This window comes from Lupinus angustifolius, chromosome LG08, assembly GCF_001865875.1.
Source record: "Lupinus angustifolius cultivar Tanjil chromosome LG08, LupAngTanjil_v1.0, whole genome shotgun sequence".
Classification (NCBI taxonomy): Eukaryota; Viridiplantae; Streptophyta; class Magnoliopsida; order Fabales; family Fabaceae; genus Lupinus; species Lupinus angustifolius.
Genome location: NC_032016.1, coordinates 13,220,931 through 13,235,793, shown reverse-complemented (window position 1 = coordinate 13,235,793; position 14,863 = coordinate 13,220,931). Strand labels below are relative to the sequence as shown.

Here is a 14,863-nt window from a genome sequence, read left to right as displayed (position 1 = left end):
ATATATATATATATATATATATTATATTTAACTGGCCCGTTGACAGACCCTCTGTGTCCGTCATCCTCATTCTTACTTTTTTTTATATATAAAATGTATCATTTTCATATTATATTGTTTAAGAAAATTATGGTGGGAAATGTGCTTGAAGTTAAAAATGAAAGTAAACTGTTATGGCTAAATAATTTATCCACATTTCAAACTTTATGTCATGATCAATATAATTCACTTACTCATTGAAAAAACCACATCAGTTTGAAAGTGGGAGGTTTAAGAATTGACGTGGTAGTTAAAAGGGAATCATTAGTTTATATTAAGAGATATATAATATTTAAAAACATGAAAGTAGAATTACTTCATATGAGATATTTTATTTTTCCTTTTATCTATTAGTATAGATAAACATGAATTAGGAGTTATAAAAGATTAAGTAGGGAAACATAAAATAGTTCATGAGTAGTTATTTTATATTATTTCTTTATTAAGTAGTATAGAAGTATATATAATAATAATTTTAAAAAATTGAACATTTAAAAAATCACTTAATCACTTATATGTTTCTTTATTACAATACACTTATTTATCTTCAGTTTTTTGGTACATAAAGAAACATATAAATAGTTTATCTTCCGTTTTTTGGTAGTATATGTTTTAATAAATAGTTTATTAAAGCGTGTGTTTTAAATAACATGGAAAAACTATTCCTACCAAATAAATGAAAAACTCCATCTGCAGTTAACATGGAAAAACTAAAATAACAGTTAATATGGGAATCAGAGGGGTTTAAAAATTATTCTGGTAGTTTAAGTAAGAAATATTAATATATATTGATATGGTCATAATTTATATAAAAATGAAATTAGAAGTTATAAAGATAATACAAGGAAACATAGAATATTCTATGGGTAGTTATTTTATGTTTATTAGTATTAGAAGATTAGTATAGATATACATGAAATTAAATTAGAAGGTATAAAAGATAAAATAGGGAAACATAAATGTATTTATTTTATGTTTGTTAGTATTAGTATAAATAAACATGAAATTAAGAGTTATAAAAGATTAAATAGGGAAACATAAAATACTTCATGTGTAGTTATTTTATGTTTTTCCTTTATAAGTAGCATATATATATATATATATAATATAACTAGCGTGTCGATCGACACTCCGTGCCAATCGACTCACATTTGTATTTTTTCTAAAATATAATGTATTAGCTTCATGTTATATTATTTAAGAAAAACAATTTAAATATAAAAAATACAATACATGAACTCAATAGAGAGTGAAAATATAAATAAGAGAGTGTATGGAATATTAAACATATATAAATATAAAAAATGAAAGCAACGAAAGTAATATATGGAAGTTTATATTAGTTATTAATGAGAGATGTTCAAAGGATAAATTTGGAATATAAAAATTATGTCATGATGATGGTTATTATTTGCTTTGACTTTATTAATAGTACTAGTGCATTCAGATACTTAGTGTTTGCCGGTCAATATTACATGGTATTATATATTCAATTTTTATATATTTTTATTTTTTAGAATTAGAATATATTTGTTGTGTTCAATGTACTTTATATTATATTTTTGTGTATTTATGATAATGTTCAATTTAATGCAAAAGGAGATATAATTAATTAATGTGTTGGTGGTTGTTATTTATAATTATATATTTTTTTATAAAAATTAAATAATGTTAAGGGCAAAATAGGAAGTAAAAATACACAATGGTAGAAGTTAAACCATGTTTTGTCTTTATATATAGTAAGATTAAAGAGATGTAATTTTTATATTCTAATTTTGTCTCTTACTATACCCAATGTTTTTATGTTGAGAATAGTATAGGAGATTTATACACTCTTGGTGCATCATTCATCATTCATATTTAAGAATAATCGACTCTTCAAAAAAGTAATACAAATCAATAGTGGATGATGCACTGATTATATATACATATTAAGACTGACAGTGTATAAATATCACACTTTGTTATGTTTGCCTTCATAACATACTAGTTGCTAATAATTATCTAAGACACCTTACAAATAATTTTGTAACATACATGTTACTTAAAACATCATAAAAAAGGAATGTAATTTAATTGGATTTGATACATTTCTTTAACATAAAATTTCACTATGTCAATAATCGGTTGAAATTTCACAATGCAGAATGGGAAAAAAAATTGTGGTAAAATTGAAAACTTTGAAAGAAAGTAATATGCCTCTCTATATAGAAACTTTGAGAAATTTATAGAAACTTTGTATATATACTTGATATCAGAAAAAATGAGAATTAGGTCAATGGACATTGAGTGTTGGTTAACATGCTAGTTATTTTATATATAAAAATAAACCATGTAGTAACTACCTCTTTGACTAATTTTCAATTTCATATTATGCACTTAACATTTTTTAATTTCTATAAGAAAATTTTTATAATCTTTGGTAACAATTATTAATGTAATAACTACATATCTCACCTTAAATTAAAATTATAATAAGCATATAAAAATTATAACCTAAAATACATCCAACAAAAAAATTCTAATTTCCTAAAATGAGATATATAAAAATTGAATAATTAATAACATAAAATAAGAATACCGTACAAAAGTAATTATGGAGACCCAAGTTAATAAGTAAATACAACTGTTTTAAGATAATGTTAGTATAGTTTTATTAGGGTGTGTGATGATTTGTATCTATTTACTATATAACAAAAAAACTCCTATAGAGACACATGTCAATACTGTATGCAAAGTTTGCTTCTTAGTGACACATGTCAATACCTCATGCAAAGTTTCTCCTCCAAAAGTTCATCACCTCTTACTATACAACCTTATACACATGATTAAAACTATCTTTTATATTTGTTTAAAAATATAAACATAATGACTCATTAAATAAATAATAAATATATAACAAAAAAAACTCCTAGGGACACATGTCAATACCTTATGCAAAGTTTTCTTCTTAGGGACACATGTCAATACCTTATGCAAAAAATTTTTCTTAGGAACACATGTCAATACTTCATGCAAAGTTTCCCCTTCTTACTATACAACCTTACACACATGATTAAAACCATATTTTACTATTTGTTTAAAAATATAAACATAATGACTCATTAAATAAATAATAAATATATAAAAAAAAAAAACTTCTAGGGACACATGTCAATACCTTATGCAAAGTCTTCTTCTTAGGAATACATGTCAATACCTTATGCAAAGTTTTCTTCTTAGGGACACATGTCAATACCTCATGCAAAGTTTCCTCTCTAAAAGCTCATCATCTCTTACTATACAACCTTACACACACCATTAAAACTATCTTTTACTATTTGTTTAAAAATATAAACATAATGACTCATTAAATAAATAATAAAGGAGAGACAAAATGTTGTGTAGTTTTTCTTACAATTGTTCTGGTTGCAGTTTCTTTAGGGTGTCTATTCCTTTCTCAACACATTTATCATCTTCAACTCTCAAACTCACTTACAACTATTCTTTTAATTTAGAGTATATTACACTGACCCCTGAGTTTTAGTGAAATTACACAAATCACCCATCATTTTTTTACACATACACAAAACCCCCTCCTTTTTATACTTTCATTACACCAACCACCCCTGCACGAGAAATAAGTTAATCTTTTAAACAAAAATGATATAAACGCAATTAAGTTAACCAAAACATGACATATTGTGGAGACAAGTCCAAATAATATATAAGTCAATACCTCTTTATTATTTTTGGTTCGTTACGATAAAGTATAAAAGCGATTTAAACAATATTTCTTTAGAACTGTTATGCATTTTGTAACAAAAAATAACAAAAATACATTGATTTGTATATTATTTGGACTTGTCTCAACAATATATCATGTTTTGTTTAACTTAATTGCATTTATCATATTTTTTGTTTAAAAGATTACACATATTTCTCATGCAGGGGTGGTCAGTGTAACGAAAGTATAAAAACTATGAGATTTGTGTAGGTGTAAAAAAGTGAGGGGTGATTTGTGCAATTTTACTAAAACTCAGGGGGTGTCAGTGTAATTTACTCTTTAATTTATGTTTTTGTTGGCAGTCGGTTAAAATATTATACTTTATATTATTTTGTCAAATTGTGATCAACAAATTTATCATCTTCAACTTTTAAAACCAACTCATAAGTATGATATAACTCAAATTGTGATCAACTTTTATTTTTATATTATTTCAATTTTTTCTTCATTTGTGGTAGATATAACTTCTTCATCATATAAATTTCACATATTTTATTTAACAAATCTATCATCTTCTACTCTCATACTCACTCACATGTATGGAAATTGGTTAACTGTTACTAGAAAGGAGAAGAAGATTTTTAAGAAACAATATATCAATAGTAGTAAAATTAATACACAAAGATTTGAAATATTATTAGTATATTTCAAGCTATAAATTAATGCAGGTACGCATAAGATCAATTATAAAATCAAGAAATTGTATATAAATTGAATACTATAAAATATAATGAGTCACAATTTGATATTAATAAAAAATAGTCTTATTTTTATTGAAATTATTGAAAAACTATGTCCTTGATTTGATTTTATTGTGATTACATAATTGATTCTTTTACCTCTATTTTCTTAAAAATAATCATAAGATTTACAAAGTTGTGTGTATTATAACGCGTTTGACTTATTTTTGTTCTTCAATTTTAGGCAACACTCATTATAAATATATTTTGTTTCGGATTTAGTGTTTGCTTCTAATATTACAATGTTACTTTTACAATATTAAGATAGTAATAATGATAAGTATAACATAAATAGAATATTAAAGATATTAGATTAAGAATATTAAAAAATTTAACAATTTTTGAATATATATTAGTATAACATATGAGAATATAACGAATGAGAATTTTCAAAATATTTAATTATTATTTAATTAAAAGATAACAATAATAGATATATTCGTGGAAATATATGTATTTTAATTAGAAATATATAAGAATAACAAATCAATTATTAGACTATTTTATTATTTTAATTAAAATTATCAGAAAAAATATCTCGTCAAATCGCAGCTTAATGTGTTTTTCAAATAGATTACAAAAAATATCACATCATAATAGCTCATCAAATTATTTGGTATAAAAAATAAGATAAGAAAATAATAGTAAAATTAATACACAAAGATTTGAAACATTATTAGTATATTTGAAACTACAAATTAATGTAAACAATAACGTGTTGTACATTGAATTATCCACAACATATGAATTTAATAATGCATATGAATTAACTTAATTCTAACAATACAAATATTAATTCAAATATGTATATTATAAAAATGACACACTTAATAAAAAAATATGTATAGTAAAATATTACAATTGTATAGAGAAATATATCTTCCAAATAATAGAAATGAATCTTTAATTTATGAGTTATTTTCATACAATGATTATTAGCTAAAACATAATCAAATAAATAACATTTAATTATACTATATTTGAATGCTAAAAATATATTCAAATATTTATACATAATGAACATAATCTAAAATAAAAATAAGCATTCGAGAGATATGCTAAAAAATCTTTATGACTTTATATAGTCACAAAAAATATGATGCAAAAAGAAGTCTTTATATTTATAATTTTATATAGAGAATATAGAGGTGAGATATTATCCAATACAATTTGAATTTTATTTATTGAGTTATTTTAGAATCAAATACTTTCTATAATTATACTTTCCACAAATCAATGCTTATACAAATGCATATATAAATGTTCATATTATACATATACCATCAATAACCAATGTTAATATTGCAACTATATGAATGCAAAAAATATAATGGTTCGATATATGATTTATTGATGTTATAAAATATATGTACATTATTTACGCATTATGCATAAACAAAGAAATGACCCGTGCAAGTGCATGGGTACACTGCTAAATAGAATATGTAATTATATTTTTCATTCCTAAATTATTAGGATGAATTTTTCAACCATTTATTCCACCTCCCTTTCTTCTCCCTCTAATGGGTTAGGGTTGAAATTAATAAAATCTCCGTGTTTGGAATTTGTAGGAGAAAAGTTGTTGATTGGACTTGGGAGATCGGGTTCAATTAAAAATATGCAAAATTAATGGATTGATCTTGAGAATCAGTAAAATTAATTGCATTTGGAAAATTATTTTTTCCAGTTTAACATCAACTTAATTAAAGTTTATAAATTTTCAAAGAAGATAACGATGTGAAAATTATATCATCAAACTAGTTTGACGATATAAATTTTTAAATTGATTTGTTGGAAAATATTAATTTAATAAATTTTCTTTAATCTTTATTATAAGACATCATCCCTAAAATTTCAATATTCATTTTTTTATAAAACATTTTATATTTTTTATGCATTTTCAATTATTATTTTTCTCTTCATTCCTCTATATCATGATATTTAAAAAATATATAACCACCTTTATTTGTATGTACAATTTAATTAAAAATGTATATAAATAATACTAGATGAGTATATAATATACATATAGTTTCTATATTAATGTATGTATGTATATATGTGTGTATGTATGTATGTGTATGTATGTATGTATGTATGTATGTATGTATGTATGGATGCATGCATGTACGTACGTACGTACGTATGTATGCATGTACTTGAGTCAACTCATATATTTAACGTGTAAAATTTCATTTTGCTCAAGTTTGATTTTTTATTTAACGAACTCAATTTATAGCTCAAGTGTGACTTCTTTGGTTCTTGAACAAATTTTATTTAGCTAAATAGGAATCGAGTTTCACGAAAGTAGAGTTGATTCAGTTCATTACTAGTCATAATTTTAAAACACGACCCAAATGTTTTAAAATTAGACATTGTGATACATTTTGTCCAACATTATTACTAAAAACAATTAAATTTGTATTAAAGATATATTTTTCTTCATCCCCTCTTTTCTTTGACAAGGTTCCATTTTTCCTAAGTATGACAACCATTGTTCCTTCGGTAAGTGTAATCATATTTACTTCAAATACGTTCATTTCATATTTTACACGTCCTTATATGTTTACTCATTCAACACATCCCTTTTACTTATACCAAACTAACTTTATGCTCTTGTAAGGGTGATCTTTCCTCCTTCCTCTTGGCTTGTTTCTCCATGCTGCTAAAGTGGAAGAGACTCATGTACCACTCCTTTTGGACCTTCATATGAAAGGAGCCTAAGTTTTATTTGAAGCAAAGACTATATATAGAATGAAGCTTAAAGTTGTAATGCCATAATTTTCTCCATTTGTTTATTTTGACTGAAATTAATTTTCACAAATAATCAGTAATATTTTATATAATTCAGCAAAGAGAAATTTTATTAAATTCATTTGAGGATGCTCTATGAATTTTTATACACCTTTTAGAATCCAAAAAGTGCATGAGAATATTATAGATTACAAAATGGGTCCTACATCTCATGAAGATTATCTGGAATGAGTCAACAAGATAAATCAAATATTCGGAGTGAATCATAAGTTTAATTTTGATAGGAGAAATTGCTAGTTCGTCCATTCTATCTTGTAAAACTCGAACTTGTTCTCCAGGTAAGTTGTAGAAAAAGTCCACATCCTAATTGGACTTGCAAAGACTACTTTTCCTTGCTCTCTTTGACTTTAATGAATATTTGTAACCTAAAATCTAGATATTTAAAGTTATTTTGGTAGATTCCAAAAGAGTAAACCCTACCTCCACTATGTATTATGAGTGTCCTTAAGTGTGGATCTCCATCCATTACCACTACCACCACTTGGAGTGTGGTTGAGTAATTTTTTATCTAAAAAATATTGCAATTATACGATTTTATCATCAAGTATTAAAAATATTTGATCTAATAGGGATAAGTTATTTGATTGATTCAATTAATTAATTTATTTATTCAAGAAATTAATATATAAAGTAAACAATGGATAATAATATATAAAAGACAATTTAAAATATATTAAATAAGAGTTTCTAGGATAAATATTATCAACCAACTTTAATGAATTAATGTTTACCATGTCCTTCCATGAAATTTAAATCATGAAGGTAGAAACCTAATAATAAGTAATATTTTCTCTCTAACAATAAAACTTGATTCGGCTGAAGCTTCCACCTACTCTCGTGTACATGACTCATCTGAATCCTTTACTTGACCTCTTACTAATCTCTCCATGATTGCCCAATGGTTCCTATGAGAATCCTAAGATCGCTTTTGTGAATTATGATCCAGGTTTAGTATTTTAGGCCGGGTATTCATGTAAAACTCACGATCCTTTCCCAATATACGTAAATGGTTTGATTATATAGTCAATACACTCATACAAATTTCCTCTCTGGTATCCATACTAAGACATTCACGAAAATGAATGATGGCAAACATAACCCATTACGTCGAAGGGCAAAGCCCCTACCCATAAATTATGGAACTACTCACCAATGATAATAAAGAAACAAAAAATAATTTTATTGAAGAGTAAAGAAAAGAATATATAAATCATATTATTAATAGTGAATGTAATTCTTGTTTTGCTCACTCAAATTGTGTGTTTAGGTGAAGTTACAAGACATCTAGTTATAAGAATCATTTTTTTGTCACAAACATACAAAACCTTAAGAGAATTCAAATAAAACTTTATCATAATCTTTGTATTATTATTAGATATTAAAATTATATTTGCCATTATGATTTATCAAATGAGATTAAATACAATTTAAATTTATGTTTATTTTATCTTCTCCTTTAGAAAATAGGTCAACCATCATTAAATTATATATTTTATTATATAGATCTTTATTTGAAACTCTTTTAATTAAATATGTGCAAAACATTAAATAACCAATATTCATTCTGCAGTAATAATGCAACAAATATTAATTAAAATCATAATTTGTTAGAATTTTTCATATAAAATATTTATTAAATATGATGTATATTTCATATGCATTCATTTTTCAAAAGTCTTCCATCTTCACTCACTATAAACCACTTTACTTATTTTAGTTAATCATTTATTTTTATTTATTCATCATCCTAATTTAAACTATTTCTCTCAAGCTTTCATTTTTATGTTTCAAAGCCATAAGGAGTTTTCGGGTGAGCTAATTGAACAAAACCATCTTCTTCCATTTCTGTCTTAAGACTTTGTTTGTGAGTTATGACGGAAAAAGAAAGAGAGATCAAGAGGGAATGAGAGGAAAAGAAGGAAAGACAAATCAAAGTAAACGACTCCCTTGTTTTTATAAATAAAAATGTAAAAGATATTCCTATACAAGTAATATGTTGCAAAATTATGTATTCAATTGCATTTATCTATATTTGTCAAATATAAACAGATTTTTTTTTTTAATTAATTCAATATTTATTTTTAATAGGCATAATTTAATTTAGTCACATATCAGGCTTCATAACCAATATAACAAATCTATTGACATTATTTAGGACATAACGAGTACGTAAAAAAAAAAAGGCTAATTTTATTTATATATATATTTTGTTCAAAAAAATTTAAAACCATTAAAATTGTAATATTTTTTTAAACTTATTGGGGTCGGCACGCCACAACCCACTTAGAATGGGTTTAAGCTACAATATAAATACATAAATTGTGGTTAGGCTTTTTATCTCCACTCGATTTAGCTCAAGCCCTATACAAACTATTCCAAACCTCCTAGGGTAACCCATTTTAATATGTCCAACATCAATTGATATATAAATATTCAACGTTTACTTTTTTAAAATAAATATGTAAAATCTTCAAAAATATGTATTCAATTTCATTTATCTTTAATATCAAATATCAACTGGTTATTTTTAATAAATTCAATATTTATTTTTAATAGACATAATTTAATATGGCATTGACCATACTCAATAATTTTTGAAATATTTTTCTTTCACTTAGGCATCACACCAAAAAGGGATGGAGAACCACATAAGAAGACTTGAGATGATTTTAAATGCACATCCACCAATTTGATAACACATTGAACGAATAAAAATGGTTGTGTAAGGACGTACATGATGTTCAAAAGCCGCCCCTTTGTATGAAATCCATATGACAAATTGAAAAATATTATATAACAAAAACATAATTTAGGAAAGTGTAACATACCAATGGACGTCGTTGGTTCAAGTGGTACATGTTTGATTCCCCTTAAGCAAGGTCTCGGTTCGAGTCTTGTGGATAGAAAAAATGTCTATTTTGGGAGAGTTAGCCCCACGTTCTTATAGATGTTCCCGGCTCGAACAAGATTGTCTCCAGTGTATATCCATAAGCTCAGTTGAGCAGGAAGCAACCATAAGCTCACAACTCTAGTGGTATGTCCAGTTAGGACCATACTACGGACTATGGGAAATTGTTCATAGCTATAGGTTCAAAGTATGAGACGAACACAAGCATCCCAAAATCAACTGTTTAGCCGATATGCAAAAATCATGACCCAGATAAACCAAATATATAGACTGACCTATCGAGCCCCAATAAGATTTAGGATTCAATCTACAAGATAACTTATAATAGAATATACCTTTAGAGATAATTTAATTGTTTCCATATGGTGAGATATATGATTGCCTTAGCCATGACGTAATTAGACATTCCTTCACCAAAATGAATATTGACTTAAACGTTAAAAGTCTCTTTTCCATAAGGTGACCTAAAGTGGATCCTCAATTGTATTGAATATTGTTCTTATACTTCAAGATCAACTTTAAATCCATTTTATCCTAGAGACATCATTATCACGTAATCCCTCCACTAAACATAGATAAAAAATGAAAGAACATATGAAGCCGGTAATGTAAATTTAATGTCCAATATTTGTAAAGAAATTAAAAGGGATATGATGGTTGCCACGTCACCAGGACTGGTCGTGACATATTGAGTCCTAGTGTGAAAAAACATGGACCCTAAATTTATTAAAAATATATTTCATAGAAATTTTATATGGGATTTGGGACATTGTGACGCTAAGAGATGTTCCATTTTAAGTATCACAACTTTGTCAAGGAAACTAATTTTTGTGTGGAGATTATCTCAAACTTTAACACCAAAGTTTGGACAATGTAGCAATTTATAATTTTTCAAAGAGCTCAAAATATTTAACCATAAATGTATTTAATTATACGTATTTTTAAAAATGGATCCCTTGGATCCTGCACCATTACACTTGTTGCACCTCCCTAATACCAGCCGTCATACTCCATAACAATATTTTATGATGTTTTGTCCCATATAATATTTAATATATCCAGGCTTTACAAATATGACACAATTTAAAGATTCCTTATTATTGTTAAATTTACGCAAATCCTAGTACATGTTTCGACCATAAGTTCTTGTTGGTCCTGCCCTCAATTGAGGAGTCTCTTTGATATTGATGCACGGGAATGATAAAAATTGATCACAATAGAAACATTATGTTTTCAACCAAAACTTTAAGGTTATGACATTTTTACTTCTAAAGTTTTTAACTCATCCCCTCATATTCAATATGAGATTTTACCCTTGAATATACCTAATAATGTCCTCTATAATTTTAGGTATCATTACTTATTGGTCTGTTTGGTTAAGTCTATCATGTCTCACCTGAACCATCAATTCTGATAAAACTTGTTGGTCTGTCCGTGAGCATGAAACCTATAACCATAACCACTAAGGAGTCTCATTGTCAATAAGACACGAGAAGAGTAGAAAATCACAAATAAAATATCACGTTTGGAACTAAAACCTTAGGATTGGTTCCACGAGCATTTACCACTTATAAAATATTCAACTCATTTATTCATATCTAATATGAGACTTTACATTGAGTATACCCAATAATAAGTTTTTTTATTTTGCTTAGACTTTAAAATATTTGTAGGGGTTTTTTAAATCTTTCATTTTTATTCACAAATCATATACTCTCTCAACTAAGTATTAACATGGGTAATATTAGAAGGCGAAAACCTTTCATTGTGTATGAATGTTTATAAAAATCCTAGAGAACTTGAAACTCCTAAGAAATCACGGGGCAACCAAGAATCACCGACCACATAAGAAGCGTTAGAGCATATCTTGTAATTGTAGAAATGAAGAACTTTCATTTTCTATTAGGCAGTTATAATTGTCTTTCCCTAATTAGCAAGTTAGTTATTATTTTTGCCTTGGATAGAAGCTATGTAATTTGGGTATAAAAGGGAATTGAGTATTGCTCCTTGGATTCAGAATGATAATAATAAAAGTGATGGAGCTTTCAACCCTTCCTTCTTCTCCAACTTTTCTTAATTTCTATCTTCTTCTCCTTGGGTTTAAGATGTGATACAAACCTCCTGGAAGGGGATTGTCTTTGTTTGTCGATCGTCCTTGATTGAAGATTTATTTGTATTTGTAAATCGTTGATGATTGAAGTTTGTATGAACTTGATTAGATGATGAGTATATTTTGTTTTGAGATGGAATGTGTATGAATGAGTTGTGTTTGAGTAAATGAATTTGTATTTTGATTAGGATAAGAGAAGATGGTAAAGATTGAAAAGATGAAGGCGCCACAAACAAAGTGTTTGATAAGCCAAGGTTGTTCGCCATAAGCATGGATGCTTGATGAGAACTAAGGTAAGGCGTCACACCAATGGTATGATGATAAGCCTATGAACACCACAAGGCAGGTTCCTTGATAAGTTCTAACTTAGGAGCAAAACTCAACTAAAAAGGAATTAATCCAAACAAAATCTGAAGTGTCTTATTCAAATGTGTAATTTGGTTAAATATAATGAGAAATTTGACCAAGCTTGGATCCGATGGAGTAAAATACTTTGATTGACATTCAAAGACTTTCCTAAGAATTCAAATCCTAATAAAAAAACGTGTTAAACATTTTAATGAGGAATAATGCTAATGAATTCTTGTCATCTTGAGTTGTTCTTGTATGGAAACTTTCCCTTTGTCCTTCCATTCATTGAAGCCGTGTACCAAGTCTCTTTGATGGGCACATTGGGCTCTCTTGGCACTAATAAGGAAATATTTATTTCTCTTAATGTATTTCCATGCATGTTGCTTCCATTTAGACAAGTTTTGAAGTGGAGAATATCCTCATTATTTGAATTACATGATCCAAATCAGATTTGAATGATCGATGATTTGGAACAAGTATGGAAAGAAATAAATCAACAAACCTTGTGATTCACGTCCCTCCTTGTTTAGGAAACAATCTTCATTGTTTAATGAGCTATTGAATGTTGCCATATAAGGAACCACACATGTTCTCCCAAATAGGAAGGTTTTTGAAATTACATGCCCCTCTCTAAATAAGGAATGAATCAATCAGCTTTCTCATTAAGGTAATTATTCACACGCCTTAATCATCTTTGATTCTTTACGCTTTACTCCAATAAAAGATTAATCAATGGGCATTCATCTTTTAAAGTCTCTTGCTCCAAAGAAGGTAAGGTCTTGAATTTGTTTTGCATTTGAGATCACTCATCCAAGTTGAATAAAGTAGGCATTCATATGCTTCCACACGCCCCTTCCTAAGAAGGAAATTGTACCTGATTACATGAATAATAGAGTCCAAAATAAATTAAAGTGTTGGCCATATTAAGCAAAATTACACCCAATATGAAAGTCTTAAATTGTTCTTAAAAACAAGGAAAGAAAATAACTCCTATTTTATATGTGGGACAAAAGACCCACACTTTATTAAATACAACTTAAAAATCTTATGCCTTCCTTAGAAAAATGTGGCCTCCATTAGGTGGTTCTTTAAGTTGGATGATGCACTTGATGACCTTGTGCTCTTCATTAATATTAGGCCCTTTCTGGGTCACATCATACCCTCCTTTTTGAAGTGAATTCGACCTCGAATTCGCATCATCATTACCATATTTATACACCTTACCTAGTTTATGCAAAAAGTTCTTCACAAAACTAAACAAATTAGTGTTAGAAGCCTTGGGTTTTACAACCCCACATTTTATTGCAATACAAAATTTCTTTACTTTTTCATCATCCTCTTTTTTTTGTTTCTTTTTTTTTTGTCAATTTCACTTTCCTCTTCTTTTTTTCTCTTTCTATTTTTTTCTCAATTCTTTTTTATCTTTACTCACTTGTTTTGGAGACAAGGAAGCTAGGATCACTTTGTTGCCTTTGTGCATGAATGTGATCCTGTTAGAGAAACCATCATGGATAGTCCTCTTATCAAATTTCCAAGGCCTACCCTGAAAGTGCGCATGTCAAGATGAGCACTTTGGAAAGCTTTCTCACTATATGTTTTGGTTTTGATGAGGACAACTTGTGTTTATAAGAGCTTGAAGATCATCAACAAATCAACGTGCTTAAGTCTCAAGATTGGTATTAGACTTAGATTAGTAACTAATTTAGGTTTAGTCTAAGGCTTAGGTAAACTCAATACATGTCTCATATGCATAAAACTTTAAATCATTTTGGTATTGAGATATGTAATTTATAATATGCTCATGCATCACATAAATACATGTAATCTGTGCATTCTAGGTATAAACTTAGTGTTGAACATGTATAAATTAGGTGCATAACGTATTTGAGTTTTGCAATTTGAAAATACACTTGAAATATGCAGTTAATCGATTAAGGTATGTTTTAATCGATTAACATAAGTTTTTGAAAAGCTGTTGAAACAGAAAACTGGGAAAAACAGAATCAGTTACGATTTTTAAACACGTTAATCGATTAACCAAGGTCTTAATCAATTAACTGGGCTGCAGAATTGATTCTTTATAAACTGCGTTTTCAGAACTTAAGCCATAACTTGCATGTTAGATTTTAAGAGAG

General features: G+C 27.3%; 1 protein-coding gene across 1 annotated transcript in view; it reads right to left on the bottom strand.

The window, feature by feature from the left end:
* Positions 1-14,863, bottom strand: part of LOC109354926 (transcription initiation factor IIB) — a 25,118-nt gene that overhangs the window by 9,219 nt on the left and 1,036 nt on the right. The window lies entirely within an intron of this gene.